General features: G+C 38.3%; 1 protein-coding gene across 3 annotated transcripts in view; it reads left to right on the top strand.

Moving 5' to 3' along the window:
• Positions 1–17,958, top strand: part of ABCB6 (ATP binding cassette subfamily B member 6 (Langereis blood group)) — a 124,467-nt gene that overhangs the window by 18,064 nt on the left and 88,445 nt on the right. The window lies entirely within an intron of this gene.

Genomic DNA, 17,958 nt, shown 5'->3' with positions numbered 1-17,958 from the left:
AGAAGGCCGCTAAATGCAGCTGCGCACCACACGTGTATTATGCCCAGCAGTGAAGGGGTTAATTAGGGAGCTTGTAGGGAGCTTGTAGTGTTAATTTTAGCTTTAGTGTAGTAGACAACCCAAAGTATTGATCTAGGCCCATTTTGGTATATTTCATGCCACCATTTCACCGCCAAATGCGAGCAAATAAAAAAAAAAGTGACATTTTTCACAATTTTAGGTTTCTCACTTAAATTATTTACAAACAGCTTGTGCAATTATGGCACAAATGGTTGTAAATGCTTCTCTGGGATCTCCTTTGTTCATAAATAGCAGACATATATGGCTTTGGCGTTGCTTTTTGGCAATTAGGAGGCCGCTAAATGCTGCTGCGCACCACACTTGTATTAAGCCCAGCAGTGAAGGGGTTAATTAGGTAGCTTGTAGAGAGCTTGCAGGGTTAATTTTAGCTTTAGTGTAGAGATTAGCCTCCCCCCTGATCCCTCCCAGACAGCTCTCTTCCCTCCCCCACCCCACAATTGTCCCCGCCATCTTAAGTACTGGCAGAAAGTCTGCCAGTACTAAAATAAAAGGTGTTTTTTTTTTTTTTTTTAATTATTCAGCTGTGATGGACCCTTGCCTTAACCCCCAACCTCCCTGATCCCCCCCAAACACCTCTCTAACCCTCCCCACCTACCTAATTGCCACCATCTTGGGTACTGGCAGCTGTCTGCCAGTACCCAGTTTTCCCCAAAAAGTAAAGTGTTTTTGCATTTTTTATTTTTTCTGTAGTGTAGCTGCCCCAACACCCCCCCCCACCCCCCACCCCCACCAGATCATGATCCTTTGATCTAAAAAATTCTGCCCCCCTCCCTCTTACCAAAATTCATTGGTGGCAGTGCCAGTGATTGCTGCGCGCGAGCGTGCACGCAGCCCCCCCGCACGCTCCCGGCATCCGGCGTGCACAATGCACTTAAAGGAACCGGATGCCGGGTAGCGATGGGCCGCCCACCCTCCTCCCTGTAAGCTCCCACCCACCAACGAACGGCCGCATCGCTACCGGTGCAGAGAGGGCCACAGAGTGGCTCTCTCTGCATCGGATGCTTTCTAAAGGGTATTGCAGGATGCCTCAATATCGAGGCATCACTGCAATACCCTGAGAGCTGCTGGAAGCGATTGCGATCGCTTCCAGCACTCTCTAAGACAACTGACGTACCAGGTACGTCCATTGTCATTAACTGCAAGTTTTTGCAGGACGTACCTGGTACGTCAGTTGTCATTAAGGGGTTAAACATGAAGTGAAATAAATACATATCTGTATAAATATTTAAAATGTTTGACGGTATTTAACAAAAACCAAAAAAACAGCATTTGCTTTATTCCAGAATCTGATCCCAATGAGGTTTGGAAATGAATACATCTTCAATAAGTTGTCCAATGAATTATATCATATCTGTGTTTTTGTGCATTCAAAATATTATTATCAAGAGATGTACTAAATATGGAGTATATTTATATTAATAGGAAATGAGAATCCAATAAATATCTGTATAATTAGTTACTATAGAGTTCACTTACATATATGATATATAAGATGGTGACTGGGAAATGCAATATATACCAGTATATTAAATGAACTGATCTATTTTTTGTATTTTTTTTTTTTTCAAATCAAATTTATTAAGAATCCATCAAATAACAACCAAGAAAGGAAAATCTCATGATCAAATGGCACGGGATAAATGACAGCAGAAAGGCATCATATAACATATCATATACATAATACCATCTTATATATAGAAAGAAAAAAAAACAAAAAAAACAGCAGCTTGCTACATAATTTGTACCTTCTTTAAACAAACGAGACATGTTCCTGCTCACCTTATCCCTGAGAATGAAATCTGTTGATTCCTATTTTTTCTATATCTCTTTCTTCCTTTTGATCTAAGTACTCATTAAAATAACCTCCGAACCTTAAATATTTGAATTGAATACAGCACTCTGCCCTCTTAACAGGGGTGCACAAAAAATAAAATAATAAATAAAAAAAAAAAAAAAAAAAGGAAAGGAAAAATCTCTCTCCCCTCTTCCCCCCCCCCCAAAACCTCCACGCCAGACCGGGGCCCCCCTCCTCACTTTTATAACCAGTTATGGGGCAACACTTCCTCTACAATCAGCATAATCAACAAAGGCCAGTTCCTTAATGGAGCAATAAACTGCCGCTGAGTTTCGCATGGCCATGATAAAACTATGCCTTTCCACTTCTCAAAGAACCTTCTGAACTGTTTTTCAGCAGTGCGCGTTAAACCATATCTTTCTACTGTCATCTGTAATTTCATGCTGCTTATGAATTCTCCTAATCTAAGGGGGGCTGGTGACTTCCAGCTCCTAAAAATTAAGTTCCGTGCGGCCAAAATGGCCGTATTTATAAGTAACCTGTCCCCTATTGTTCTGGAGTCTTTCCTTAAAAAGAATACATCGCTTGGAAGAATTTCCACTCTTTCCTGTAAAAATCTGTTTAACCAATATTGCACTTTGCGCCAGAACTGCCCAATCTTCGGGCATTCCCAAAGGCAGTGTTTTAACCCAGCCTTCTCAAGATTACACTTTGAACAAATCTCTTTCTGTCCTCCCTGCCGCCATTTGGCAATTCTATAAGGTGTCAGGTAAAAATTGTTCATCAGTTTAAACTGCGATTCCCTCCAGCTTACTAATGATGTTGCTTCTCTGGCCCGGGCAAAACTCTGTATAATTTCCTCCCTATGTATTGGCCCAAAGTTTTTTGTTAATTTTTCTTTTAGATTATCCAAATGTGTTTCCCCTGATACTGCCTGAATTCCCTGATACCAGTAAGATAGTGCGTGTTTACCCGCCTTATATAATTTAAGACCTGATTCAATTCCAGGGTCCCAAACCAATCTGTACTTCCGTAGCATTTCAGATAGGAAGCTTCTGACTTGCAAATATGCAAAGAAGTTATTTGTTGGTAAATGAAACTCCCTCGCTATGGCCTCAAAGGTTTGTATTATCCCCCTTTCTCCTGACACTAGCTGAGAAAAATAAACTATCCCTTTTTGCCTCCAATTTTTAAATATCTCGTTATAAAACCCAGGTGTAAAATCTGGGGTCCCAACAATAGGCAGATACTTTGACAATTGAAAATCTTGGCCCCTGAGAGTACAGAATTTTTGCCACGCTTGTACCACACTAGAAAACGTAGTCAGATTGCTTATTTTACTTGGTAATCTGCGGTACGAATGATGTAGGATTGCCTTAAGGTCAAATGGAGCTATTATTGCAGACTCTATCTCATAGTAAGTGACATAGTTTGCCTCTGTAATCCAATCTATCCCGAATTTAATAAGTGCGGCAATGTTATAGTGACTAATACTGGGCAGTGCGAGGCCAGCATATTTCTTACCTTGTGTAAGTTTCTCAAAGGCTATTCTAGGTCTCTTCTTCCCCCATATGAAGCTATTACATGCTTTTTCTTCTGTTATGTGTGATCAGTCCACGGGTCATCATTACTTCTGGGATATAACTCCTCCCCAACAGGAAATGCAAGAGGATTCACCCAGCAGAGCTGCATATAGCTCCTCCCCTCTACGTCAGTCCCAGTCATTCTCTTGCACCCAACGACTAGATAGGATGTGTGAGAGGACTATGGTGATTATACTTAGTTTTTATGACTTCAATCAAAAGTTTGTTATTTTAAAATAGCACCGGAGCGTGTTATTACTTCTCTGGCAGAGTTTGAGGAAGAATCTGACAGAGATTTTTTACTATGATTTTAACCGGAGTCGTTAAGATCATATTGCTGTTCTCGACCATCTGAGGGAGGTAAAGGCTTCAGATCAGGGGACAGCGGGCAGATGAATCTGCATTGAGGTATGTGGCAGTTTTTATTTTCTGAATGGAATTGATGAGAAAAGCCTGCCATACCGTTAAAATGACATGTATGTATACACTTCAGTATTCTGGGGATGGTATTTCACCGGAACTACTGTGTTAAGGTCACTAATCCTTTTAATAACTATTCTCATGTTAAACGTTTTTGCTGGAATGTAGAATCGTTTACATTGCTGAGGTACTGTGTGAATAAATGTTTGGGCATTATTTTCCACTTGGCAGTTTTTTGCTTTAATTGTGACAGTTTCGTTTCTCTTCACTGCTGTGTGGGAGAGGGAGGGGCCGTTTTTGGCGCTCTTTGCTACGCATCAAAAAATTCCAGTCAGCTACTTTTATATGTCCTGCATGATCCGGTTCATCTCTGACAGATCTCAGGGGTCTTCAAACTTCTTTGAAGGGAGGTAAATTCTCTCAGCAGAGCTGTGAGAATTCTTATAGTGACTGTGTATAAAAAACGTTGTTTTGTTTTCTTATGTACAAATTTAATTAGTGTTGTTTTTTACTAATGGGAACAAACCTTTGCTAAAAGTTGTGTTGTTTTAAAATTTGATGCAATAACTGTTTTTCAGTTCATTATTTCAACTGTCATTTAATCGTTAGTACCTCTTTGAGGCACAGTACGTTTTTTGCTAAAAAAGATTATAACCAAGTTGTAAGTTTTTTGCTAGTGTGTTAAACATGTCTGACTCAGAGGAAGATATCTGTGTCATTTGTTCCAATGCCAAGGTGGAGCCCAATAGAAATTTATGTACTAACTGTATTGATGCTACTTTAAATAAAAGTCAATCTGTACAATGTGAACAAATTTCACCAAACAGCGAGGGGAGAGTTATGCCGACTAACTCGCCTCACGCGACAGTACCTGCATCTCCCGCCCGGGAGGTGCGTGATATTTTGGCGCCTAGTACATCTGGGCGGCCATTACAGATAACATTACAAGATATGGCTACTGTTATGACTGAAGTTTTGTCTAAATTACCTGAACTAAGAGGCAAGCGTGATCACTCTGGGGTGAGAACAGAGTGCGCTGACAATGCTAGGGCCATGTCTGATACTGCGTCACAGCTCGCAGAGCATGAGGACGGAGAGCTTCATTCTGTGGGTGACGGTTCTGATCCAAACAGATTGGACTCAGATATTTCAAATTTTAAATTTAAATTGGAGAACCTCCGTGTACTACTAGGGGAGGTCTTAGCAGCTCTCAACGATTGTAACACTGTTGCAATACCAGAGAAACTGTGTAGGTTGGATGAATACTTTGCGGTACCGGCGAGTACTGACGTTTTTCCTATACCTAAGAGACTAACTGAAATTGTTTCTAAGGAGTGGGATAGACCCGGTGTGCCGTTCTCACCCCCTCCAATATTTAGAAAGATGTTTCCAATAGACGCCACCACTCGGGACTTATGGCAAACGGTCCCCAAGGTGGAGGGAGCAGTTTCTACTTTAGCTAAGCGTACCACTATCCCGGTGGAGGATAGCTGTGCTTTCTCAGATCCAATGGATAAAAAATTAGAGGGTTACCTTAAGAAAATGTTTGTTCAACAAGGTTTTATATTACAACCCCTTGCATGTATCGCGCCGATTACGGCTGCGGCAGCATTTTGGATTGAGTCGCTTGAAGAGAACCTTAGTTCCTCTACGCTAGACGACATTACGGACAGGCTTAGAGTCCTTAAACTAGCTAATTCTTTCATTTCGGAGGCCGTAGTACATTTAACCAAACTTACGGCTAAGAACTCAGGATTCGCCATACAGGCACGCAGGGCACTGTGGCTAAAATCCTGGTCAGCTGATGTTACTTCTAAGTCCAAATTACTTAATATACCTTTCAAGGGGCAGTCCTTATTCGGGCCCGGTTTGAAAGAAATTATCGCTGACATTACGGGAGGTAAGGGCCACGCCCTACCTCAAGACAAGGCCAAAGCTAAGGCTAGACAGTCTAATTTTCGTCCCTTTCGGAATTTCAAAACAGGAGCAGCATCAACCTCCACTGCACCAAAACAGGAAGGAGCTGTTGCTCGTTACAGGCAAGGCTGGAAGCCTAACCAGTCCTGGAACAAAAGCAAGCAGGCCAGGAAACCTGCTGCTGCCCCAAAGACAGCATGAACCGAGAGCCCCCGATCCGGGACCGGATCTAGTAGGGGGCAGACTCTCTCTCTTCGCCCAGGCCTGGGCAAGAGATGTTCAGGATCCCTGGGCACTAGAGATCATATCTCAGGGATACCTTCTAGACTTCAAATTATCTCCCCCAAGAGGGAGATTTCATCTGTCAAGGTTGTCAACAAACCAGATAAAGAAAGAAGCGTTTCTACGCTGCGTACAAGATCTGTTAACAATGGGAGTGATCCATCCGGTTCCGTGGTCGGAACAAGGACAAGGGTTCTACTCAAACCTGTTTGTGGTTCCCAAAAAAGAGGGAACTTTCAGGCCAATCTTAGATTTAAAGACTCTAAACAAATTCCTAAGAGTTCCATCGTTCAAAATGGAAACTATTCGGACAATTTTACCCATGATCCAAGAGGGTCAGTACATGACCACAGTGGATTTAAAGGATGCTTACCTTCACATACCGATCCACAAAGATCATCACCGGTATCTAAGGTTTGCCTTCTTAGACAGGCACTACCAGTTTGTAGCTCTTCCATTCGGATTGGCTACGGCTCCAAGAATCTTCACAAAGGTTCTGGGTGCCCTTCTAGCGGTACTAAGACCGCGAGGGATTTCGGTAGCTCCGTACCTAGACGACATTCTAATACAAGCTTCAAGCTTTCAAACTGCCAAGTCTCATACAGAGTTAGTTCTGGCATTTCTAAGGTCGCATGGATGGAAAGTGAACGAAAAGAAGAGTTCTCTCTTTCCTCTCACAAGAGTTCCATTCTTGGGGACTCTTATAGATTCTGTAGAAATGAAGATTTACCTGACAGAAGACAGGTTAACAAAACTTCAAAATGCATGCCGCGTCCTTCATTCCATTCAACACCCGTCAGTAGCTCAATGCATGGAGGTGATCGGCTTAATGGTAGCGGCAATGGACATAGTACCTTTTGCACGCCTACACCTCAGACCGCTGCAACTATGCATGCTAAGTCAGTGGAATGGGGATTACTCAGATTTGTCCCCTACTCTGAATCTGAATCAAGAGACCAGAAATTCTCTTCTATGGTGGCTTCATCGGCCACACCTGTCCAGGGGAATGCCATTCAGCAGGCCAGACTGGACAATTGTAACAACAGACGCCAGCCTACTAGGTTGGGGCGCTGTCTGGAATTCTCTGAAGGCTCAGGGACTATGGAATCAGGAGGAGAGTCTCCTTCCAATAAACATTCTGGAATTGAGAGCAGTTCTCAATGCCCTTCTGGCTTGGCCCCAGTTAATAACTCGGGGGTTCATCAGGTTTCAGTCGGACAACATCACGACTGTAGCTTACATCAACCATCAGGGAGGGACAAGAAGCTCCCTAGCAATGATGGAAGTATCAAAGATAATTCGCTGGGCAGAGTCTCACTCTTGCCACCTGTCAGCAATCCACATCCCGGGAGTGGAGAACTGGGAGGCGGATTTCTTGAGTCGCCAGACTCTTCATCCGGGGGAGTGGGAACTTCATCCGGAGGTCTTTGCCCAAATACTTCGACGTTGGGGCAAACCAGAGATAGATCTCATGGCGTCTCGCCAGAACGCCAAACTTCCTCGCTACGGGTCCAGATCCAGGGATCCGGGAGCAGTTCTGATAGATGCTTTGACAGCACCTTGGAACTTCAGGATGGCTTATGTGTTTCCACCCTTCCCGCTGCTTCCTCGATTGATTGCCAAAATCAAACAGGAGAGAGCATCAGTAATTCTAATAGCACCTGCTTGGCCACGCAGGACTTGGTATGCAGATCTAGTGGACATGTCATCCTGTCCGCCTTGGTCTCTACCTCTAAGACAGGACCTTCTGATACAGGGTCCATTCAAACATCAAAATCTAACTTCTCTGAAGCTGACTGCTTGGAAATTGAACGCTTGATTTTATCAAAACGTGGTTTTTCTGAGTCGGTTATTGATACCCTGATTCAGGCTAGGAAGCCTGTTACCAGAAGGATTTACCATAAAATATGGCGGAAATACCTATACTGGTGCGAATCCAAAGGTTACTCCTGGAGTAAGGTTAGGATCGCTAGGATATTGTCTTTTCTACAAGAAGGTTTAGAAAAGGGTTTATCAGCTAGTTCATTAAAGGGACAGATTTCAGCTCTGTCCATCTTGTTACACAGACGTCTGTCAGAAAATCCAGACGTCCAGTCCTTTTGTCAGGCTTTAGCTAGGATCAAGCCTGTGTTTAAAGCTGTTGCTCCACCATGGAGTTTAAACTTAGTTCTTAACGTTTTACAGGGTGTTCCGTTTGAACCCCTTCATTCCATTGATATAAAAATGTTATCTTGGAAAGTTCTGTTTTTAATGGCTATTTCCTCGGCTCGAAGAGTCTCTGAGTTATCAGCCTTACATTGTGATTCCCCTTATCTGATTTTTCACTCAGACAAGGTAGTTCTGCGTACTAAACCTGGGTTCTTACCTAAGGTAGTCACTAACAGGAACATCAATCAAGAGATTGTTGTCCCATCCTTGTGTCCAAATCCTTCTTCAAAGAAGGAACGTCTTTTACACAATCTGGATGTAGTTCGTGCCCTCAAGTTCTACTTGCAGGCAACTAAAGATTTTCGCCAAACTTCTTCCTTGTTTGTCGTTTACTCTGGACAGAGGAGAGGTCAAAAAGCTTCTGCTACCTCTCTCTCTTTTTGGCTTCGTAGCATAATACGTTTAGCCTATGAGACTGCTGGACAGCAGCCTCCTGAAAGAATTACAGCTCACTCCACTAGAGCTGTGGCTTCCACTTGGGCCTTTAAGAATGAGGCCTCTGTTGAACAGATTTGCAAGGCTGCAACTTGGTCTTCGCTTCATACTTTTTCCAAATTTTACAAATTTGACACTTTTGCTTCTTCGGAGGCTATTTTTGGGAGAAAGGTTCTTCAGGCAGTGGTTCCTTCTGTATAATGAGCCTGCCTATCCCTCCCGTCATCCGTGTACCTTTGCTTTGGTATTGGTATCCCAGAAGTAATGATGACCCGTGGACTGATCACACATAACAGAAGAAAACATAATTTATGCTTACCTGATAAATTCCTTTCTTCTGTTGTGTGATCAGTCCACGGCCCGCCCTGTTTTAAGGCAGGTAAATATCTTTTAAATTATACTCCAGTCACCACTTCACCCTTGGTTACTCCTTTCTCGTTGTTTCTTGGTCGAATGACTGGGACTGACGTAGAGGGGAGGAGCTATATGCAGCTCTGCTGGGTGAATCCTCTTGCATTTCCTGTTGGGGAGGAGTTATATCCCAGAAGTAATGATGACCCGTGGACTGATCACACAACAGAAGAAAGGAATTTATCAGGTAAGCATAAATTATGTTTTTATATCTGCCTAAATCTTGTTTAGAGATAAGGAATGGTAAATTTTGCATCAGAAATAATAGCTGAGGGAATACTATTGTCTTTATCAGCATAATTTTTGCAGATAGAGACAAATAGTATATATTCCATCTTTCTAGCCTCTCTTGTAGATTATTGAAAAATTCACCGTAATTTAAGTGGTACCACTCTTTGGGGTTCTTGCTGATTTTAATGCCTAAATAATTAATGCAATCCACTTCTCTAAATGTATGTTGAACATAACTTTGCCTCGTTTTCTTGATCCAAAGTAACTCTGATTTCTTAGAGTTAATTCTGTATCCCGAAAATTGACTAAAGCTCTTAATAATTCCAAGACATTTAGGGACTGATCTATTAATATCATACTGAAAGTATTAAATTAAAATCCTTTTAAGTCCCCTCATAAAAACGTAACTTTTAAATATCTCTTAAAATATTAAGTAGAATTGTATTGAGACACACACTGAATATATGTAATCAGATATGCAATTAGACTTATGTCTAATACTAAATTAATATACTCATGTTTGGTATGGAAATACACATGCTCAGTCAAACTAAATAATACCATATCAAATTAACCAAATAGTTTATTGAGCTATAAAATCATGAATGTATTAAATAGACATTGTATAAAAATATATATCCCTGTAATTGAGAAACAGAATATTTTAAATATGAAATTAAACTACACTCCTACTCCTGTTGCCCTCCGTTGTACGATGTGAGGTATTACAGCCAGAGAAAATTAATCTAAGAGAGTTTTGATTACTAAGTGGCATTACCAGTAACTAATGAGAAGCTAAGAGTGAAACCAGATCCTATTGGAATGATTAGAGAATGGAGTGGCTTATGACTGATATAGGCTTTCACTCTATGCAAGAGGGGACAGTTTCACTTTGTAAGAGAGAGATACACACATTTTGGGCCTATACTTTCTCTGATTCCTGACTGGAACACTTTCTGTAGACAAGAGAGATACTCTGTGACCTGTACCCTTGCACAATAAGTGTAATGTTCCTTCAATTATGACCAATAGAATATCTGGAAACTGAAACTCTCAATTTGATTTCTGGTAATGTATGTGCGTTTAAATTATTTAATATTAATTAGACCAGGGTAGTTAGTATACTACTGTTAAATATTATTATTATTAAGAAAGGATTTATGTATTTTAATATCATAAGTTATTTGTAGTTATTGTGATATATTTTAGAATTTGTTTTATTGTGGCTAAATAAGAAGTTATCTCATGCTAGATTAATTGGTATATGTTGAATTGGTAGTATTGTGTAACAATCTCTGGGTTTAAGTGAAGTATATTAAATTTATATTGGGTTAAAAATAGGGAATTATATTTTCCTGGAAATTCCATTAGCTTGTGGGAGTTAAGCTAAGATTTTATTGTGAGATTTGAACATAGGTGAATACAAGCGTTGTAAATAAGCTACATATATTGAATTAATTTAACTTTCTGGCTATTTATAAATTATTCTAGTATAATTCCCGTCTAATATTTAATAAGCGATTCATTTTGAGTTGAGGCTAATTTATAGAAATATTGTGTCCATCATACTGTGAGGTACCTTTAATTTATTTTGAGTTAAGGTTAATTTATAGAAGTGTTTCGTCCATTCATGGGATAATAGACATATATATATATTTGGTCATAATTAATACACTGTTTTATGCATAAATATAATCAATGTGTTTATAGAGATTAACTGGTCAGAACTTAGTAATTAATTTAATTTGAGATTAAATATTAATGTTCATAATAATTTTATTGTCATAATTTCTAGATATCTCATTAGCATTTTGGAATACACTACAGAGATTATATAACGTTTCACTGGAGTGTATTGACAAATTCTTCTATATCAGAATTGATATTGCTGACAATTTCATGATTGGGTATTAATATTCATAATTCCAAAAATATTGTTACGTAAAAATATATAACACGTTGGAGGTTACTGCTGAGATAGAATTAAATAATATTGTAATCTAGGATATATAACACAGCTCTCTCGTTGCCATATAAATATAATAATGGTATATTCTGAATCTGCTGGGCTTGCTAAAAAAAATATAATTTTTGTGGGCCAGTCAGTGAAATATGACTTAAAATAGTGTTTAAAGGGACATGAAACCAAAAAATTTTTCTTTCATGATTTAGATAAGAAATGCAATTTTAAACAACATTCCAATTTACGTCTGTTATGTAATTTGCTTCATTCTTTAGAGCTTCTTTGTTGAAGAAATAGCAATGTACATGGCTGAGCCAATCACACGAGGCATCTATGTAAAGTTAAGCCACCAATCGGCAGCTACTGAGCCTATTTAGATATGCATTTCAACAAAGGATATCAAGAGAATGTAGCAAATTAGATCATAGAAGTCAATTGGAATGTTGTTTAAAATGACATACTCTTTCTAAATCATGAGATAAAAAAAAATGTTTCAGCAAGCATTAAAAAAACCCACATCATTTATGTAAGAACTTACCTGATAAATTAATTTCTTTCATATTAGCAAGAGTCCATGAGCTAGTGACGTATGGGATATACATTCCTACCAGGAGGGGCAAAGTTTCCCAAACCTTAAAATGCCTATAAATACACCCCTCACCACACCCACAATTCAGTTTAACGAATAGCCAAGAAGTGGGGTGATAAGAAAAGAGCGAAAGCATCAAAAAAATAAGGAATTGGAATAATTGTGCTTTATACAAAAAAAATCATAACCACCACAAAAAAGGGTGGGCCTCATGGACTCTTGCTAATATGAAAGAAATTAATTTATCAGGTAAGTTCTTACATAAATTATGTTTTCTTTCATGTAATTAGCAAGAGTCCATGAGCTAGTGACGTATGGGATATAAATACCCAATATGTGGAACTTCCACGCAAGAGTCACTAGAGAGGGAGGGATAAAATTAAGACAGCCAATTCCGCTGAAAAATTAATCCACTACCCAAATCAAAAGTTTCAATTTTAATAATGAAAAAAACTGAAATTATAAGCAGAAGAATCAAACTGAAACAGCTGCCTGAAGTACTATTCTACCAAAAACTGCTTCTAAAGAAGAGAAAACATCAAAATGGTAGAATTTAGTAAAAGTATGCAAAGAAGACCAAGTCATTGCTTTGCAAATTTGATCAACAGAAGCTTCATTCTTAAAAAGCCCAGGAAGTAGAAACTGACCTAGTAGAATGTGCCGTAATCCTCTGAGATGGGGAATAATCCGACTCCAAATAAGCATGATGAATCAAAAGCTTAACCAAGATGCCAAAAAAATGGCAGAAGCCTTCTGACCTTCCTAAAACCAGAAAAGATAACAAATAGACTAGAAGTCTGACTGAAATCTGAGTAGCTTCAACATAATATTTCAAAACTCTTACCACATCCTAAAGAATGTAAGAATCTTACCAAAGAATTCTTAGGATTAGGACACAAGGAAAAGACAATAATTCCTCCACTAATGTTGTTAGAATTCACAACTTAGGTGAAAATTGAAATGAGGACAGCAAAAAACACCTTATCCTGATGAAAAATCAGAACAAGGAGATTCACAAGAAAAAACAGATAATTCAAAAACTGTTCCAGCTGAAGAGATGTCCAAAAAGAACAATACTTTCCATGAAAGTAATGAATGTCCAGAGCAAGCATATGCTCAAAATAGAAGAGCCTGAAAAACCTTCAGAACCCAATTAAGACTCCAAGGAGGAGAAATTGGCTTAATGACAGGTTTGATACGAATCAAAACCTGAACAAAATGATGAATATCAGGAAGTAACACTGCCTTATCCTGATGAAAAATCAGAAAAGGATATTCACAAAAAAGAGCAGATAACTCAAAAACTCTTCTAGTAGAAGAAATAACCAAAAGGAACAATACTTTTCCAAGAAAGTAATTTAACGTTCAGAAAATGCATAGTTTCAAACGGAGGAGCGTGTAAAGCCCTCAGCACCATATTGAGACTCCAAAGAGGAGAGATTGAATTAATATCAGGCTTGATATGGACCAAAGCCTGTACAACACATTGAATATCAGGATGATTAGCAATCTTTCTGTGAAAAAAGAACAGAAAGAGTAGAGATTTGTCCTAACAAAGAATTGAAGACAAAACCTTATCCAAACCAACCTGAAAAAATAATAAAATTCTATGAATTTTAAAAGAATGCCAAGAAAAGTAGGTCTTCCAGACTCAATATAAATCTTTCTAGAGACAGATTTATGAGCCTGAAACATAGTATTAATCAATGAGTCAGAAAAACCTCTATGACTAAAAACCAAGCGTTCAATCTCCATCCCTTCAAATGTAATGATTTGAGATCCTGATGGAAAAAATGGCCTTGAGAAAGAAAAGGTCTGGTTTAAACGGAGGTGTCCAACGTTGGCAACTGGCCATCCGAATGAGATTCGTATACCAAAACCTGAGAGGCCATGCTGGAGCTACCAGCATAACAAACAAATACTCCATAAGAATTTTGGAAGAAGAACTAGAGGCGGAAAGAAATAGGCAAAAAGATAATTCCAAAGAAATGTCAATGCATACACTACTTCCGCCTGAAGATTCTCGGACCTTAATAGGCCCCTGGGAAGTTCTTTATTCAGATGAGATGAAAAACATATCTGGGTAAGAGAGACCATTCTCCCGGAAGAAAAGCTTGATTAACAGAGATAATCCGCTTCTCAAATATCTATACCTGGGAAAAGAAACCACAGAATTTAGATAGGAGCTGGATTTAGCCCAAGCTAATATCCGAGACACTTCTGTCACAGCCTAAGGACTGATAGTCCTACTCTGATGATTGACATACACCATAGTAGTGATATTGTCTGAAAAACATTAAACGTCTCTTCTTCAAAAAGAAACTAACTGAAAAAACTCTGAGAAAGCACGGAGTTCTAAAATATCAAATGGTAATCTCGCCTCCTGAGATTTCCAAACCCCTTGTGCTGACAGAGATCCACAGACAGCCTCCCAACCAAAAAGACTCACATCTGTAGAGATCATGGTCCAGGTTGAAAGAAACAAAGAGACCTGTAGAACTAAATGATGGTGATCTTAACCACCAAATCAAGAGAGATAAATATTAGGATTCGAAGATTTAAAATGCGAAATCCTAGAAACCCTGCACCATAATTCAGCATAAAAGACTGGAAAGGTTCTTTCTATTGAAAATGAGCAAAGGGAATTAAATCCAATGCTGTGGCCATAAGACCTAAAACTTCTATGCATATATAGCAACTGAAGGAAATAATAGAGACTAAAGGTACCAACAAACGGAACACAATAAAATTGTCCCTTGTCTGATAGAGACAAAGACAGTGACACAAACTATCTGGAAACCTAAAAAAGGTGACCCTTGTGTGAGGAATCAAGAGCTTTTGAAAAAAAGATCCTCTAACTATGTCCTGAAGAGCAAAGTGAATCATATGAGATTCTGCATCCTCAGAAAATAATCTGAATGAAAACAGAAAAATGAAAATATGCATTTATTGTATCTAATGAAAACAAATAATGCTATCACTGACCAAAAAAAGGCAGAATAGTTTGAATAAAACTCCAAAACCCAGTTCCTAAAAATGGAACTGGAAGAAATACCCCAGAAGATTCCAGGTCTGAGCAGCGCTTGAACCCCATGGGTGACCAGCCATGCTTCAACAGTACCCAAAATATATAGGACCGAAACACACTTAAAGAAAGTGTTAGCCTTACTGGAATAAAATCAAAGAAATTTGGACCGAATAGAACCAAATAAATTTCAAAAAAGTCTTAACCTGCCCCTTGCCAGCCAAGCTGGAATACGGCACACACATCGCAATTTATGGGAGCTGATTTCGAACTGAAAAATTTCCAATTAAAAACATGTTACTTGGGAAAGAATTCAGGAATTCGTTCCTTAATAAGAACAACCAAACTAGTATAAGCTTAAAGTTTTAGTGTTAGAACTCAATCTTGAAGCCCAGAGTAACAGTTAAGAATTGAATCCAATTATAAAACAAATAATTGATTATCTTAGAACAAAAGAAATATGGATTTTTAAAAATCACAAAATTCTTCTAGCTAAAAATAGCTAAAGACATAGATTAACCCTCATTTGCGAAAATATTCAATAAAATGAAGACACAAATGAAATTATTAGCATGATAGTCCAGTTAAAGGACCAGTCAATACAGTGGACTTGCATAATCAAAAAATGCAAAACAACAAGACAAATGCAACAGCACCTAGTCTAGTAAATGTTGTCCCTTAACAATGCTAAAATAAATCATAATCTGATACTTGATCTTAAAGTAAACAGAACAAAATGAAGCAATTGCAACATCCAAATAAATCACAGGACCAAGAAAAGTACCTGAAACTAAATAATTTTCCATAAATAAGATACAACCATCTAAAGGGAAAAAAAATACTATTTTGCTATGGAAACAATAGCATAATTAGTAGGAGTAGAGATAGCCCCAATAAATTGGAGAACCCTCCAAATTGAATTTAACTGCTGGCAAAGAATATAGTTTAAAACCTTTGAAGAAGGAATAAAAGAAAAATCTCAGCCTATTCCATTCCCTAGTATGAGGAATTGGAAAGAAAACCTCTGAAAACACAGAAGAATACATAAGCAGAAACAGTGTTAGCTAGTCTTGAAAAAGAACTAGTTACCTTAATACCCAAAATAAACAACACCTTTTCAACAAAGAACAAATGTACTTTAATAAAAAAATAATAAAAAAGTAGATTTGTTAGTGTCAATATCTGATGAAGAAAATTCTGAATGAGAAAAAAACATCATCAGAGAAGGATAAATCAGTATGTTGTTGGTCATTTGAAACTTCAATAATTAAAAAAGAAGTGAAAAAGACCTAAAAATTTTTATTAGAAGGCACGATGTCAGACAAAGCCTTTAAAATAGAATCAGAAAAATATTTCTTATAAATCTTCTAAATATTTCTTGTACATAAGATGTAAAAAGAATGGCAATATATAAAGCATAAATACTAATGGATTCTGCATGTAAAAGTTTATCATAATAACTTATTACAAACCATAGCTAAAGATAAACATTCATAACATTTAAAATAAATGAACTTAGCTTTGGTAGGACTGAACTCAGTCAAGCGTTTTTCCAGAAGTAGCTTTTGATCCAGGGTCAATCTGAGACATCTTGCAATATGTAATAGAAAAAACAACATATAAAGCAAAATCTATCAAAATTCCTTAAATGACAGTTTCAGGAATGGGAAAAAATGCCAATGAACAAGCTTCTAGCAACCAGAAGCAAATAAACAATGAGACTTAAATAATGTGGAGACAATAGTGACGCCCATATTTTTTAGCGCCAAAAAAGACGCCCACACTATTTGGCGCCTAAATGCTTTGGCGCCAAAAATGACGCCACATCCGGTAACGCCGACATCTTTGGTGCAAAAAAACATTAAAAAATTGACGCACATACAAACAACTTCCGGTGACAAGTATGACGCCGGAAATGACTAAGAAATTTTTTGCGCCAAAAAAGTCTGTGCCAAGAATGACGCAATAAAATGAAGCATTTTCAGCCCCCGCGAGCCTAACAGCCCACAGGAAAAAAAAGTCAAATTTTAAAGGTAAGAAAAAACTGACTGTCTGAAATAAGGAATATTGAACATCTGGAATCAAGGCAAATAAATGTTTAAACACATATATTTAGAACTTTATATAAAAGTGCCCAACCATAGCTTAGAGTGTCACAGAAAATAAGACTTACTTACCCCAGGACACTCATCTACATATAGTAGAAAGCCAAACCAATACTGAAACGAGAATCAGTAGAGGTAATGGTATATATAAGAGTATATCGTCGATCTGAAAAGGGAGGTAAGAGATGAATCTCTACGACCGATAACAGAGAACCTATGAAATAGACCCCGTAGAAGGAGATCATTGAATTCAAATAGGCAATACTCTCTTCACATCCCTCTGACATTCACTGCACGCTGAGAGGAAAACCGGGCTCCAGCCTGCTGCGGAGCGCATATCAACGAAGAATCTAGCACAAACTTACTTCACCACCTCCACGGGAGGCAAAGTTTGTAAAACTGAATTGTGGGTGTGGTGAGGGGTGTATTTATAGGCATTTTAAGGTTTGGGAAACTTTGCCCCTCCTGGTAGGAATGTATATCCCATACGTCACTAGCTCATGGACTCTTGCTAATTACATGAAAGAAAATCAACTTAAAGAGATATAAAACCCCCAAAAAATTATTTTGTGTCTATTTTACTTCTATTATCAAATTTGTTTAATTCCCATGATATTCTGTGTTGAAGTGATACCTAGGTAGGCATGTAAAAAAAATGTTTTCATTTTGTTGCAGTTAATCCTATCGTAATCTTCCTCCTTTAGACACATTGTCATTAATATTGCAGTATATTGTCAAAAAAACTTAATTAAACCCCTGGGGTGGTTGATCTCAATACAACAGTTTAAATTTGAATTGCGTTGTATGGCAATATTTTAAATATATTTATGTCCCCTGTATATTCATTTACGGTAGTGATAAAAGCGTGAGATTAAAATCCTTCATTTTATAAAAGTAAGAGCCACAAAAATAT

The sequence above is a fragment of the Bombina bombina genome, chromosome 1 (assembly GCF_027579735.1).
Source record: "Bombina bombina isolate aBomBom1 chromosome 1, aBomBom1.pri, whole genome shotgun sequence".
In the NCBI taxonomy this organism is placed as follows: Eukaryota; Metazoa; Chordata; class Amphibia; order Anura; family Bombinatoridae; genus Bombina; species Bombina bombina.
The sequence above is the reverse complement of the archived record's forward strand: the minus strand, read 5'-3'. Positions and strand labels throughout refer to the sequence as shown.